General features: G+C 38.6%; 1 protein-coding gene across 4 annotated transcripts in view; it reads right to left on the bottom strand.

Moving 5' to 3' along the window:
• The window catches only part of HDAC1 (histone deacetylase 1), a 318,028-nt gene that overhangs the window by 65,712 nt on the left and 238,062 nt on the right, over positions 1 to 14,254 (bottom strand). The gene's annotated exons all lie outside the window — the stretch shown is intronic.

Genomic DNA, 14,254 nt, shown 5'->3' with positions numbered 1-14,254 from the left:
GATCTTATTGAATTTGCAATAATACCAACAGCTGGAATTTTGTGGGTTTTTATGTTATTATGGTGAAATGTGTTTCCCCTTCCATGAAGTCATCAATCAATTCTTTGTTATTGATTGCTTTATCTTTTTTACTGTTTTAAATTTTAACCACTCCCTAAATGTCAATGAACAGAAATATCTACTAGTTAGTATGTACATATTACAGTATGTATTAATTAAGTTATGCACGTAAGCGTAAATTTATTTTTATTTTGCTAACCTGTGGAAAATATTCTTCCGATTTTCACGTATCATTTAATTTTTTAATTGGTAAGGTAATAAAGAGTAAATTTGTGCTTAATATATCTTTACTTTTATAGCGTGTGATTAATATTCCTCCTATTGTAGCTTATCAGAATTGCTATTTAATAGAATTACAATTCAATTCACAAACATGATTGCAGCGACAGGTGCTTACTACATATCGTATAGTGAACAGTACTTTACTATGGTGAGTCTATCGTAACGTGATTGAGTGCTGGACAGAACCATAGTAGGCTCAGGGCATCTCCCTGAAAGATTCCTATCCTGATAGGGATAGTTCTGATTGTGATATTCTCAATCTTGATGGTGGTAGTCCATTTCACTATGGTTGCTTCCAGAAAGTTTGTCACTGTCGGAATGACTTTGTAGAACTTCAGTGTCTCTATTAGTCAGCTAAGAGGCATGGAGTTGAAGGCCTACAGCAGTAATTGATATAGGCCATGTACAGGTTGAAGCACTTCTTCTAGGCTTGCTTTATAACTGTGGCATCAATGGTTAATTGATCCTTGTATCCTTTGCTCATCTGCTTGCGTCCTTTCTACTGTTCAGCCAAAATGTTCTAGCTCTCCAGGTGGTCTGATACCTTTTTGATTATGAAGATACAACAGTGTATCTTCTACATCACTGGGAGACAGGTGAGGCCTGTATTTCACTGGGTTTCTTGTATCTTGGTCATTAGCCTTCAATCTGAAGTTTCACTTCAGATTTGTCATTCTTTGAGTAAGTAACTCTGGGTGACTTATAATTTTGGTGAAACTGCTCAGCTAGGTGCTTGGGTGGGCAAGTGAGCTTCTTGCACTAATAGTTGGGGGCATTATCTATTCCTGTGGTACACCATTTGTGGGACTTCCTCATCAACTGTTGTACATCATCTTCTTCCTGAATTTCCCATTCTCTCATCTCTTATACATCCTTGGTTTTCTTCTGTTCTAGTTCTATCCAAGGGACTCAGCTGCTAGGATTTACTTCACTGCTCCATATGTTGCCCCAGAACTCCTCGATCGTCTTCTGCTCAGGTAGCCTGTGTCCATCTTCCCTGCCATGTCTGATACTCCTGTAAAAGGCTCTTTGGTTTTCATCGAAGATACAGTTGTTCATTTTCCTCTGGGAGCTCTCTTTGTATCAGCATAGTCTCTTGCTGAGTGCGAGGATTTGAAATTATAATAATAATAATTATTATTATTACAAAAGATCACTACAATTGGATATAACTTGATTGGTTGGTTAGTTGAAATGAGGTTTTTTTTTGGCACAATGACTTCTAAGACCAAGATGTGCCAAACAGTTGCCCATGTTTACAGGACTGTTTCATGGGCAACACCTTGGACAAATGAGTTGGAATAGAGAGATTTTTCCCCCTAACTACTTTCAAGGTTATCTTACATTTAAGTCATTTATATGACTAGACTCATTTCAGATTCTGAAAAATCCATCTAGATCTGCATTATTCACTATTATGTGTGTTAGTGTCAGTAACTGCTGTAAGGTGGGTGAAAACTGAAAAGTAGCTCTTTGGCTGCTGTTACAGAGGTAGAAATCAGCATACTGCCTATAAAAATAATGACATTTGAGTGGGTTAGTATTAGTATTAGTAACGGCCGCATGGTGCAAGAAAGCCTATGGCTTATGCTGCACCAGCCAAAAAAAAAAAAAAAAAAAAATCCGAACAAAACAATGATAAAAACAAAAAAAAAATAATAATAATAAATAAATAACTAAATAATAATAATTAATAAATAAAAAAAATAAAATAAAAAGGAAATTAAACCTATCATCCTATGTGCTTCCCTTACCCGAAAGTACTATCCAGATGACCTTTGAATTTCCCCAAACTGTCGGCCTCTACCACCCATGAAGGCAACTTATTCCAGTAATTTATAACTCGCTGGCTAAAATAGAACTTCCTGCAATCCAAACTAAACATTTCCCCCCGTAACTTGAATTTATGTCCCCTAGTTCTAGCATCATTTATAATCTTGAAAATTTTGTCCTCATTCATTTTACTGATGCCTCTCAGAGCCTTAAACACCTCAATCAAATCTCCTCTAAGGTGTCTAGTTTCCAAACTCTGCAACCCACATATTCGAAGTCTTTCTTCATAAGGACGCCCTTTTGCCGATCTCACCAGGCGATCTCCAGGGTTATCTCCTTTCAAAAGAAACAGGTGGGTCAAAGGTATATAATCAATATGTGTCCTCAATAAAACTATGTCTTCACTTATTTAATCTGAAGCTATAAAGCCAAAGTTGTGATCTCTCCTTTATGGAATAATTTGTTATTAGGTTATGTTTCCCAGAACCAATTTTTCTCTCATAATTGTTTCTATTATCAATTTAGAGTCTATGTATAGTAGTAGAAAGCCTTCTACAGTTGAGGATGTTGGGTTTTACACTGCTTAATCTGCTTGCTCATTCTCTGGAATGACATCATATTTCCAGGAAAGAGAAAAAAAGTGATGCCTGGTTTGTTTCCTTAATTGCCTCAACTTGGATTGCATTTGCATCACAATATAAAGAATCCATGTGAGGAATATAAAATTTTTTTTGCAAGGTAGATAGTCATCATCAGCCATTATCAAACCACTACACGAAGAAGGCCTCTCCAGCCACTTTCCAGTTCCTTCTGTTTTGTGCAATTGCCTTTTACTACCCACAAACTCATTAATTTCATCTGTCCATCTCAGTTGTTGTTTTCCAGGTTTTCTTCTAGCTCCTCTTGGGTACCAGTCTGTTATTCTCTTAGTCCATCTGTCATCATGTCTTCGAGCTATGTGTCCTGCCCAAGACCATTTTAGTTATTTAGTTTTGATAAGAATGTCCTTTACTTAAGTTTGCTGCCTAATCCACGTGTTTCTCTTCTTATCTAACAGTCTGATTCCCAATAAAATTCGTTCCGTTCTCGGCTTCTCTTCCATTCTTTTGGTGAGTGCCCAAGTTTCACTTCTATAAGTCATGGTGGGTACTATACATTAGTTCTGTTTTTTACGTTTCAGACAAATTGGGATATTGCTCCTCAGTATGTGACTTATTTCCTGAATGCTATCCATCCAAAATTTCTCCTTCTCTTGACTTCCAGCCATTTATCATTATTACAGCTGATGACTTGTCCCAGATAGGTACATGACTCCACATTTTCAATTACTACACTTTCAATCATTGTATCCCTTTCTATGGCATAATTGTTCATCGTTACTTTTGCTTTAGTCATATTCATCTTTAGTACAAAATCCTTACTAACTCTGCATAACTGATTAAGATTTTCCTCTAATTCTTTGGGATCATGGCTTATGACCACAATGTCATCTGCAAATCGTAAATGGTTTAGGTACCCTCCGTTCATAATGACTCCTTTCTGCGACCAGTCTAATCTTCTGAAAGCTTCCTGAAGGGCAGCAGCAAACAGCTTTAGAGATATTGTGTCTCCTTGTTGAACTCCTTTCTCAATTTTAAATTTCCTACTGTCTTTGTCTAGTCTAATAAAGGAGGTGGCGTTCTCATATATTTTCTTCAAAATCATAATATATGAGGTATCTATGCCTTGTCTTTCCAGTGTCCAAAACATTGCCTTATGCTGTATGGAGTCAAATGCCTGCCATAATGGTGTTTTATATTCATTTGCTTTCTCCATTATTTGTTATTTTTGTTATTTGGTTTTTAGGAGCATTAGCAACTAAAGCCATATTGCTTCAGGGATATGCGGTGGTCATTCCCTGACATTTCCACATCCTCTGTATTTGGTGGTCACAGGCTTGAACCCCAGTCTAATCAAGAAGCGTGTGCTACGCACTGCTACTTCTGCCCACCTGGCTATGGAGGCGCTGCTTTCTCCATTAGCTGGGACATTACGTGAAGACGAATCATGGTTGAGAATCCTGTCCTAAAGCCAGTTTGCTCTTTCGGTTAATTCTCATCAAGTATTCTTTCTAATCTGTTAGTAAGAACCCTCCCTTGTGAACAACTTTTAGATATGGGATAACAAGCTAACTAGTCTATAATTTCCAATTTCTGATTTATCTCCTTTCTTATGCAGCAAAACTATGGTTGCATTATTCCACTCCTCAGGCATCACACCTTTTCTAATGCATTCTGTGAAGAGTCTTGCCAGTTTTTGTGCCATGTCTCTTCCTCCAAATTTTAACAACTCTACAGTAACTTTATCTTCCCTCAGGGCTTTCTAATTCTTCAAAGCATGTTCTACCTCATCAGGAAGGATATCAGGTATGTTGTATGTGTTACTGATTTGCGATCCATCTTGCCCACTACTGTATATCAGGTATGTCGTATGTGTTACTGATTTGCGATCCATCTTCCCCACTACTGGCATCATTCCCTTGCTCCTTGTATAATTCTCTACAGTAGTCTTCTGCTATTTGAATTATGCCTTCTCTGCTATTTAAAAGTACACCATCGCTATTCTTCAGTTTCAGTATCATTTGTCTTTCTGTATTACTGCTCATGGCTGCTGATTTAAGTCCGTTGTTTTCCCTTAATGCTTGTGTTACTACTTTTCTTGTGTTAAATCTACTTTTCTTGTGTCCTCTCTCTAATGGCTTTGCATAATTCAGTAATACTCAATTTTCTCCTTGTCAGTGTTTATCTTGCTCTTCATATGTTGTCTTCAGTTCATCATGACAAACTTTTCTTGACTAATTTTTACTTCTTTGGATTTCTTTTTGCCTATAGGTTTCTTGGGCTTTATCACTTTCAGAAAGTTGTAATATTCCTTGTCGATATCTTGGTCCTGAACCGTCTGCAGAAGCTCAAACTTGTTCTTAAGTTCCAGTACATACTGCTTTTTCTCCTCTCCTGTTATCTCAAAGACCTTCGTATTATTTACTCGAGTCAGTTTTTTCCTTTCTTTTCTTACATCTATATCTAGCGTGCATCTTACAATTCTGTGATCACTTCCAACATTTACCTTGTTCAGGACGTTAACATCATTCACGATATATCTTCTGTTAGTGAGGATGAAGTCGATTTCTTTAGCTGTTAATCCATTTGGACTCTTCCATGTCCACTTTCTGTTCACCCTTTTCAAGGGTGAACAGAAAGTGGACATGAAAGAGTCCAAATGGGTTAACATTACTGACAATCCATGGAAGAGCCCAAATGGATTGTCATTACTGACAATCCTTGAGATTCTGCAAATTCCACAAGTCTTTCACCTGTTTCATTTCTTTCACCAATTCCAAAATTTCCTGTAGTCCCCTCTCTGCACTGTTTTGTCTCTTTACAACCTTAGCATTGAAGTCCCCCATAATGATAGTGTAGTGGGTTTTCTGCTCATCTAGAAGACTCAATTTCGGTGTACATTTCTTCAACCTCTTCATCATAATGGCTCAATTTTGGTGCATAAATCATTATAACCTTTAGCTTGTACCTGTTAGAAATCCTAAGTAGTAGTCTTGACATCCTTGGTGATGTACTTTTGAATTCCAAAATGTTGTTTTTTTATATCTTTATTGATCAGAAAGCTAACTCCATCTTCTCTTCTTTCACTGTTTCCATTGGTGTACAGCAGATTTCCACTTGATAAACTTATAAGTAATTCGTTTCTTCTTCTTGTTTCAGCCAAATCAATGATATGCCAATTCACATTTTCTAATTCCATTTCCAGCTCTAATATCCTATCTTCACCGATGAGCAATCTTACGTTTAACAAGCCAAGTTCAGTTTCTGTGCATAGCAGCCTGGTCGTACCCAGAGATTCTTAGCACCCTCTGGTTCCACTCTGATCCTCTCGCTTGCTTAAGATGGGGAATGAAAGCTACTGGCGACTGAGGGCCATTTGTTTCATTGTGCTGTCATGTGCTGGAGGTAGATAACACATTTAAATAATCAGTATATAATAAGGTCTGTGGTTGTTGTTTGGTTTTTAGGAGCATTAGCAACTAAGGCCATATTGCTCCGGAATATGCGGTGGTCATTCCCTGACCTTTCCGCATTCTCCATATTTGGTGGTGACGGGCTCGAACCCCGGTCTAATCAAGAAGCGTGTGCTACGCACTGCTGCTCCTTCCCAACTGGCTACGGAGGCGCCTGAAAAGTTCTGTGGGGTAGACATATTGTTAACATGTCATGTGTTCCAGTACTAGCTGAATTCCATATAATTCTGCAGTATAAAACTGTATTCTACTGGAAGGGAGACAGAACATATGATAAATGAAATAATACTGCCACTACGGTAGATTGCATTTTAAATCCACTGCATACTGTTGTTGCATCCAACTGATGTTGGTGGATAATGCAATGTTGAGTCTGTTTGGTGTGACATAAGCACTGGGAAAGGAAAAAATGTGTGTGTGTGTGTGTGTGTGTGTGTGTGTGTGTGTGTGTGTGTGTGTGTGTGTGTGTGTGTGTGTGTGTGTGTGTGTGTGTGGTGTGTGTGTGTGTGTGTGTGTGTTAGGCCTGATGAATCTGATAAGTATAATGAGCAATTGTGCAGAGGAATAGAGTGGGCCAGTAAATCAGAATGTCTTATAATGGGGGATATTAACTTTCTTTCCACATATCGACTGGAACTTGTAGTTTGGTCACTCGCACACTAGAAAGACTTTTGTGGATTTATTGGATGACTGTTTTTCACAGCACCATGTTCGAGAGGCAACTAGAGGGAGTAATACTCTTGATCTGATTATCAGCAGTGATTATTCATGCATTAAGAATTTGCAGATAAAGGAACCACTGGGTAACAGTGATCGCAATGTACTGATGTGGTAATTACTTAAAGATGTAACTACCATCGAGGCTAAAGGGAAGGACCTTTGCTTTCGTAAAGATGACTACAGGGGTCTCGGACAGTTTTTAAATTCTGTACATCATCAGTGGGTAGCGTCATCAGTGGGATCCACTGATGACGTTACCAATGTTGAATTCTAAATGAGAAGCCTTTAGCGACTTAATTTAGGAGGATACTAGTGTTCAAGGTTTAGTCCTAAATGGATGTCAGATGAACTAATCAGGCTTGAGGCAGAGAAGAAAAATGTATGGAATACATATAAAGTATCAGGTGACACAGAAGCCTATGGCAGATATAAACAAGTCTGTAATCAAGTCACAAGGGAGGTTACGCAGGCGAAGGCAGATTATGAGAAACCCTTGGCAAAGGATGCAAAGAAAAACAGCAAAGAGTTCTTTACTTATGTAAACTATAGAAGAAAAGGGATGAATTAGATCAGGCCACTTAACATAGATGGGTTTTTTTTTTTTTTTTTTTTTTTAGGAGCATTAGCAACTAAGGCCATATTGCTCCGGGGATATGCGGTGGTCATTCCCTGACCTTTCCGCATCCTCCATATTTGGTGGATCACGGGCTCGAACCCCGGTCTAATCAAGAAGCGTGTGCTACGCACTGCTGCTCCTGCCCACCTGGCTACGGAGGCGCCACATAGATGGGTTGACTATTGATCATGCTCAGGTAGCTGATAAAGTGAATGAGTATTTTGCATCTACATTCACACATGAAGAGTTATTCAAAGAGGGGAGTGCCAGAACTTTATCAAACTCTAACACGGAGTCAAGTGATTTTGTAATAACTGAGAGCAAAGTGGAGGAGAAATTGTTAAAGATAAACATAAAAAAGACACCTGGGGTGGATGGGATCTATCCAATTATATTAAAGGAGGCAGCAAAAGAAGTAAGCAAACCCTTAACCATAATTATGAGAAAGCTTCCCTGAATTCGGGGGAGGTCCCCATGGACTGCAGATGTGCAAATGTATAACCAATTCACAAAGGGGATTCAAAATGTGACACAAGTAATTATAGACCTGTTAGTTTAACTTGTGTTCCAAGGAAAATACTGGAATCACTGGTTAAAGAAGCACTGCAGGATCATCTAGACAAGACTGCAGTAATAGTTAAGACACAGGATGGGTTTGTTAAAGGAAGGTCTTGTCTGACCAATTTGATTGGATACTATGATGTGGTCACTAAGGAACTGAATGCCAAATATAATTTTGATATCATATACTTGGATTTCAGGAAATCTTCTGATACTGTTGCACATGGAAGAATGCTGTACAAATTGGAGAGGTATGGCATTAAGGGTAAGTTGCTGCAATGGATAAAGGGATGGTTGAGTAGGAGACGAGGGAGTGGTAATCAATGGACACTGCTCTTCGTGGACAAATGTTATTAGTGGAGCTGCACAGGATTCGGTGTTGTGCTCATTGTTGTTTAGTATATTTATCCATGATACTGATGAAAGTATATCAGGTTTAATGTCCAAGTTTTCAGATGATACAAAGATAAGTTGTATCATCTGAAAACAAAGATACAAAGATATCTAGATAAGTTGGGCAAATGTGCTGAAAAATTGCAACTGAAGTTTAACATTGACAAATGCAAAGTACTGCATATGGGTAGCAATAACCCAAGAGAAACGTACCAACTGTTGGTACTACACTCAAGGAAGTGGAAAGTGAAAAAGACCTGGAGGTAACTGTGCAGTCAAATATGAAGTTCCCTGAGCAGTGCAGACTGGCTGCCAGGGCAGGTCATGGAGTCTTGTCAATCATATATATAGGAATTTTGCTAGCAGGGACAGGGATGTGATTATCCCGTTATACAAGGCAATGGTCAGGCCACAACTAGAGTGCTGTGTACATGCCTGGAGGCCACATTTTAGGAAGGATGTAGAGTTGCTAGAACGAGTACAAAGAAGGGCAACAAGATTGGTTAGGGGAACAAAGGGGTGCTCTTATGAAGAAAGCTTAAGTTCTGCAAATTGCAGCATCTGGACGGTAGGCACCCACAGGTGATCTGATTGAGATTTATAAGGCCTTGATGGGTTGAGGAGCGAGCTGAATGCTGGGGATTCTTCCTCTTGCTGAGACTAAGAACCTGAGAGTGGACAGATTCAAATTAAGGAAAGACAATTGCAGAATAGATGTGCGGAAATTTGCCTTTAGCAAGCGGGTAGTAGATTGGTCGAACAGATTTTCATATTTTGTTGTGGAAGTTGATTTGTTCCAAATGCCTGTTCGCCTCAGCCTAAATAAATTTAAGGCTGAGCCGAACAGGCATGTGGAACAAATGGAGGGGTGAAATGGGAGGTTTTTTTGGCTGATGCTGCATACGCTTGCTTTCTTGCATTGTATGCATCTACAAATGCAATTATAATGCTAATATCTGGAATTTCTGAAAGCTGTCCAGGGAATGGATTGCATGCAACTGCTGGATGCTGTGAGTATCTAGCAAGTTTTTGTCCCACCGCTGAAAGTAGTCCATCACATGTGGATGTTATATTAGCCATATGGTGCAAGGATGCCTGAGGCCTTTTGCTGCACCAGCCAAAAAAAAAAAAAAAAAAATTTTTCTGAGTTACCCTGAGAGAGAAAAGAGAGTGAGCTTCATTTGTTAGTGAACATGAAGTCAATTTCATTAGTTGTTAATCAATTTGGGTTCTTACGTGTCCACTTTCTGTTTGCCCTTTTCTCGAAATAAGTGTTCATTACTGATATTCCTTGAGATTCTGCAAATTCCACAAGTCTTTTACCTCTTTCATTTCTTTCACCAATTCTAAAATTTCCTATAGTTTCCATTTCTGTGCTAATTTGTCTTTTTCCAAACTTAGCATTGAAGTTTCCCCCCCCCCCCCTAATGATGGTGTAGTGAGTTTTCTGTTCATCTAGAAGTCTCTCAATTTTGGTTCTCTAGATGTTGGTGCATATATCATTATAACCTTTAGTTTGTACCTCTTAGAATTCCTGAGTGGTAGTCTTGACAACCTTGGTGATGTGCTTTTGAATTCCAAAATGTTGTTTTTAATATCTTTATGGACCCGAAAGCCAAATCCACCTTCACTCTTTTCACTGTTTCCATTGGTGTACAGCAAATTTCCACTTGATAAATCTGTAAGTGATTCATTTCTTCTTGTTTCATCCAAGCCTATAATATTCCAATTCGCATTTTCTAATTCCTTTACCAGCTCTAATATTCTATCTTCACCGATGGGCAATCTTACTTTGTAAGAGGCCAAGTTCAGAGTGCGCAGAATGTACCTGGTCATACCGAGAGATTCTTTGCATCCTCTGCTTTCACTCTGATCCCTCACTACTGGAAGAGGGAGAGTGAAAGCCGTTGGGGACTGAGGGCCATTTGTTTTACAATGTTCTCATTTTTAATAAAGTGCTGGAGGTTTTGGTCCATTCCTCTCCACACTGACCAGGCATCTTGAAGAGAATTACTCTACACATTTGTTGCCACCAAAGTGGCATAACCGGGCTTACCAATGAGAAGGTGTGCAATGAGTGGGTTTTAGGGAAGCAGGCCAACCAGACTTCTCCTAAATCTTCTAAAATAGAAAGATATTGGATCCATCAGGTTTCAGTGCCATCATGTATTAATTCTGTGTGGATAATGCAGTCATAAAGGGCAATACTAGTGAATAAAGTATCCCAATTTTGCTTAGGAAACTTCCATCTTTTCCTCTATTATCTATGTGTTGATAATGTCATTTGCAGTTTACAAATGATTGCTACCAGGCAGGTCATTTGGCACTATCTATTCTACATATGGCAACAAAACAGAGGAACATAAGTCAACAGGTGTGGAAGACACCACTGGGAAATGCATATGAGTATTTGATCCTGTATTTAATAAGTTCAGATTATGTCAAATTAGGACAGATTCAATAAATTTCCCTGTTATCCATATGGGAAGAGATCCCCATGATGGATGATGTGCATTAAAGTAACCTAATAAACAGAAAGGTGCTGGTATTTATCCTACAAATTGTTCAAGAACTTTAGCTGGAGACTTGATTTGACGACTAGTATATTAATATCTAGGGGTTCAAGCCCATGACCACCAAATACGGAGGAGGCGGAAAGGCCAGGGAATGACCACCAGATATATCCCTGGAGCAATATGGCCTTAGCTGCTAATGCTCCTAAAAAAAAAAACCAAAACCAAACCAACCAGTATATTAATAAAATGAGAAATCACTAGCAAACAGAGCAAAGAGGGGGGATAAAGAATTCTTCACATATATAAATGCCAAGAAGAGCAGGACAAACCAGATCGGACCTTTACGTAAGGGAAAGGGGATAGTAATAAATACACCAGCTGCCGTTGCAGATGAACTCAACAGTTATTTTGCATCGATATTTACAAATGAAAAGCCTTTTGTGGCAATGGCAAATTGTGGGAGCGAAGTTAAAAAATATGTAATTAATGATATTGAAATTTCGCAAGATTATTTAATGAAAAAACTTTCAAGCCTACAGACCAGTAAGGCTCCTGGAGTTGATGGAATATACCCTATAATCTTGAGAGAGGCGGCAAGCGAGTGCATTGAACCACTGAGGCTGGTTATGCGAGCATCACTAGACTATGGGGAGATTCCCTTGGATTGGAAAAGTGCAAATGTATCTCCCATACATAAGGGTGGCTCGAAAAGTGAAGTGGGAAATTATCGACCTGTCAGTCTGACTTCAGTAGTAGGGAAAATCGTGGAGGCAATGATCAAGGGTGGAATTCAGGATCATTTGGATCGAATTGAAATTCTCAAGGATACTCAGCATGGTTTTGTAAAGGGAAAATCATGTTTAACAAATCTGGTTTGCTATTTCGAAAGGGTCACTCACGAGCTGGATTTAGGGAATAATTTCGACATTGTTCATTTAGATTTCAGCAAAGCTTTTGACTCAGTCCCACATGAGCGGTTGCTTTATAAGCTGGAACAGGTTGGAATCACTGGGAAAATCCTTAGATGGATAGAAGGATGGCTTCAGGGCAGGAGGCAGAGGGTTGTGATAAATGGCTATTCCTCAGATTGGGTTGATGTAAGAAGTGGGGTTCCCCAAGGATCAGTATTAGGACCACTGTTGTTTTTAATTTTCATAAACGACATTGATGAAGGGATAGAGGGCGTGATGTCTAAATTTGCAGATGGTGTTAAAATTGGTAGAGTAGTTAATGATCATTGTCAAGCTGAGCTTCTTCAGAGAGACCTAGATAGACTTCAAGAATGGTCAGAAAAATGGCAGCTGTGCTTTAATCCAACAAAGTGTAAGGTATACAGTAATCCCAAAATAACTTATTCACTTGGTGGAGTTCAACTAAACCCAGTACCGGAGGAAAGGGACTTGGGTGTTACGATACGGTCAGACATGAAATTCTCTGAGCATTGTAAACAGGTTGCAAGGAAGGCCCATGGTGTCCTATCGATGATCTATCGAAATTTTGCAAGTAGAGATAGGGACGTGATAATCCCATTATATAAGGCTTATGTTAGACCACACTTGGAATACTGTGTTCAAGTATGGAGACCGCACCTAAAGAAAGACATCGAGCTTCTTGAAAGGGTGCAAAGAAGGGTAACTCGCCTGGTGAGATCGGCAAAAGGGCGTCCTTATGAAGAAAGACTTTGAATATGTGGGTTGCAGAGTTTGGAAACTAGACACCTTAGAGGAGATTTGATTGAGGTGTTTAAGGCTCTGAGAGGCATCAGTAAAATGAATGAGGATAAAATTTTCAAGATTATAAATGATGCTAGAACTAGGGGACATAAATTCAAGTTACGGGGGGAAATGTTTAGATTGGACTGCAGGAAGTTTTATTTTAGCCAGCGAGTTATAAATTACTGGAATAAGTTGCCTTCATGGGTGGTAGAGGCCGACAGTTTGGGGAAATTCAAAGGTCATCTGGATAGTACTTTCGGGTAAGGGAAGCGCATAGGATGATAGGATTAATTTCCTTTTTATTTATTTTTATTTCATTTTATTATTTTTATTTATTTATTAATTATTATTATTTATTTAATTTTTGTTTTTATCATTGTTTTGTTCGGATTTTTTTTTTTTTTTTTTTTTTGGCTGGTGCAGCATAAGCCATAGGCTTTCTTGCACCATACGGCCGTTACTAATACTAAAATAGTAAAACAGCAACAACAGACAGCAACCGCTTCCAGAGAGGTTTGTACAGTGATGGTTTTGATGAGATTGTGTGTACCAGGAGTGCCAACTCTCCATGTGAGGAGGTTGAATTTCTGTCTCTTTTGACATATCATGTAATTTTTGATCTTGAGACTAATTGGCAAAGTTCATCTCTTTTCAAGCAAATAGCTATGGAAATGTATTGGCAAATCAGGTCATACATATGATCAATAATGTTACGTAAACACCTGCAGTTACATTTGTAAAAGTAGCCAGTTCTGTTTTTTAAGAGTTGACTGCTTGTAATAATCACATTTAATACTCTCTTTTTTACTACTTTATAGGAAACAAGGGGCATCCAGAATCATTGTATCTGTTGTATCTCTATTAAGGAGATAAACAGGAAATATGACATAAAGTCTCCATGTCCTCTTCAGCATTATTTCATCTTTATTGGCACTGTTTATCCCTCCATACTATTCAGATGTTGTATTCCAATGGTCTCTGGGTTGTGTTGTTTTTTTGTTTATTTGCTTCATTGATTTCAGAAGAAACTGCATTGGGAGTACTGTTTGCTTCATCTATCAGATGTGACTTAGATGAATGAAGGTTTAAGAGAACTGACTAAGTCCAATCTGCAATCTAGGTGTCTGGTGGGATTGACCCATCTGTTTGAGTAGTAACAAACTGGCAATTTTGGGCGATGCAGGCATAGGTGCAGTTTGGGATAACTTGCATTTTTTGCCTCTTGGTGTATTTTTTTCCCAATTGTTCATAATTTACATGATTTAAAGTAGGCTGAATGTTTACCCTTAGAGTTAGGGGCAGGCACTGATAAGATGTTGCAGTATATTCTGTTTGTGAGTAATTTTTGGATCCAAAGTCAAGACATGTAGTATCACCTCTGCATGTTGTTTGGGAATTGCAAGATTTTGGACATTTGTAACATCATATGGGATTTGAGATGTATGGGTGAACATGGTGGTGTAAATATCTGGCTTTGACTGAAGTTAGCATATTCGGAGTACTGAATGTCAAAATGATATTGTATTGGCACTAAGTCCCAATCTTT

Source organism: Mastigoproctus giganteus, chromosome 8, assembly GCF_048544385.1.
Source record: "Mastigoproctus giganteus isolate SK-2022 chromosome 8, ASM4854438v1, whole genome shotgun sequence".
In the NCBI taxonomy this organism is placed as follows: Eukaryota; Metazoa; Arthropoda; class Arachnida; order Uropygi; family Thelyphonidae; genus Mastigoproctus; species Mastigoproctus giganteus.
Note: the sequence above shows the minus strand (reverse complement) of the source record. Positions and strands in the feature narration are given on the sequence as shown.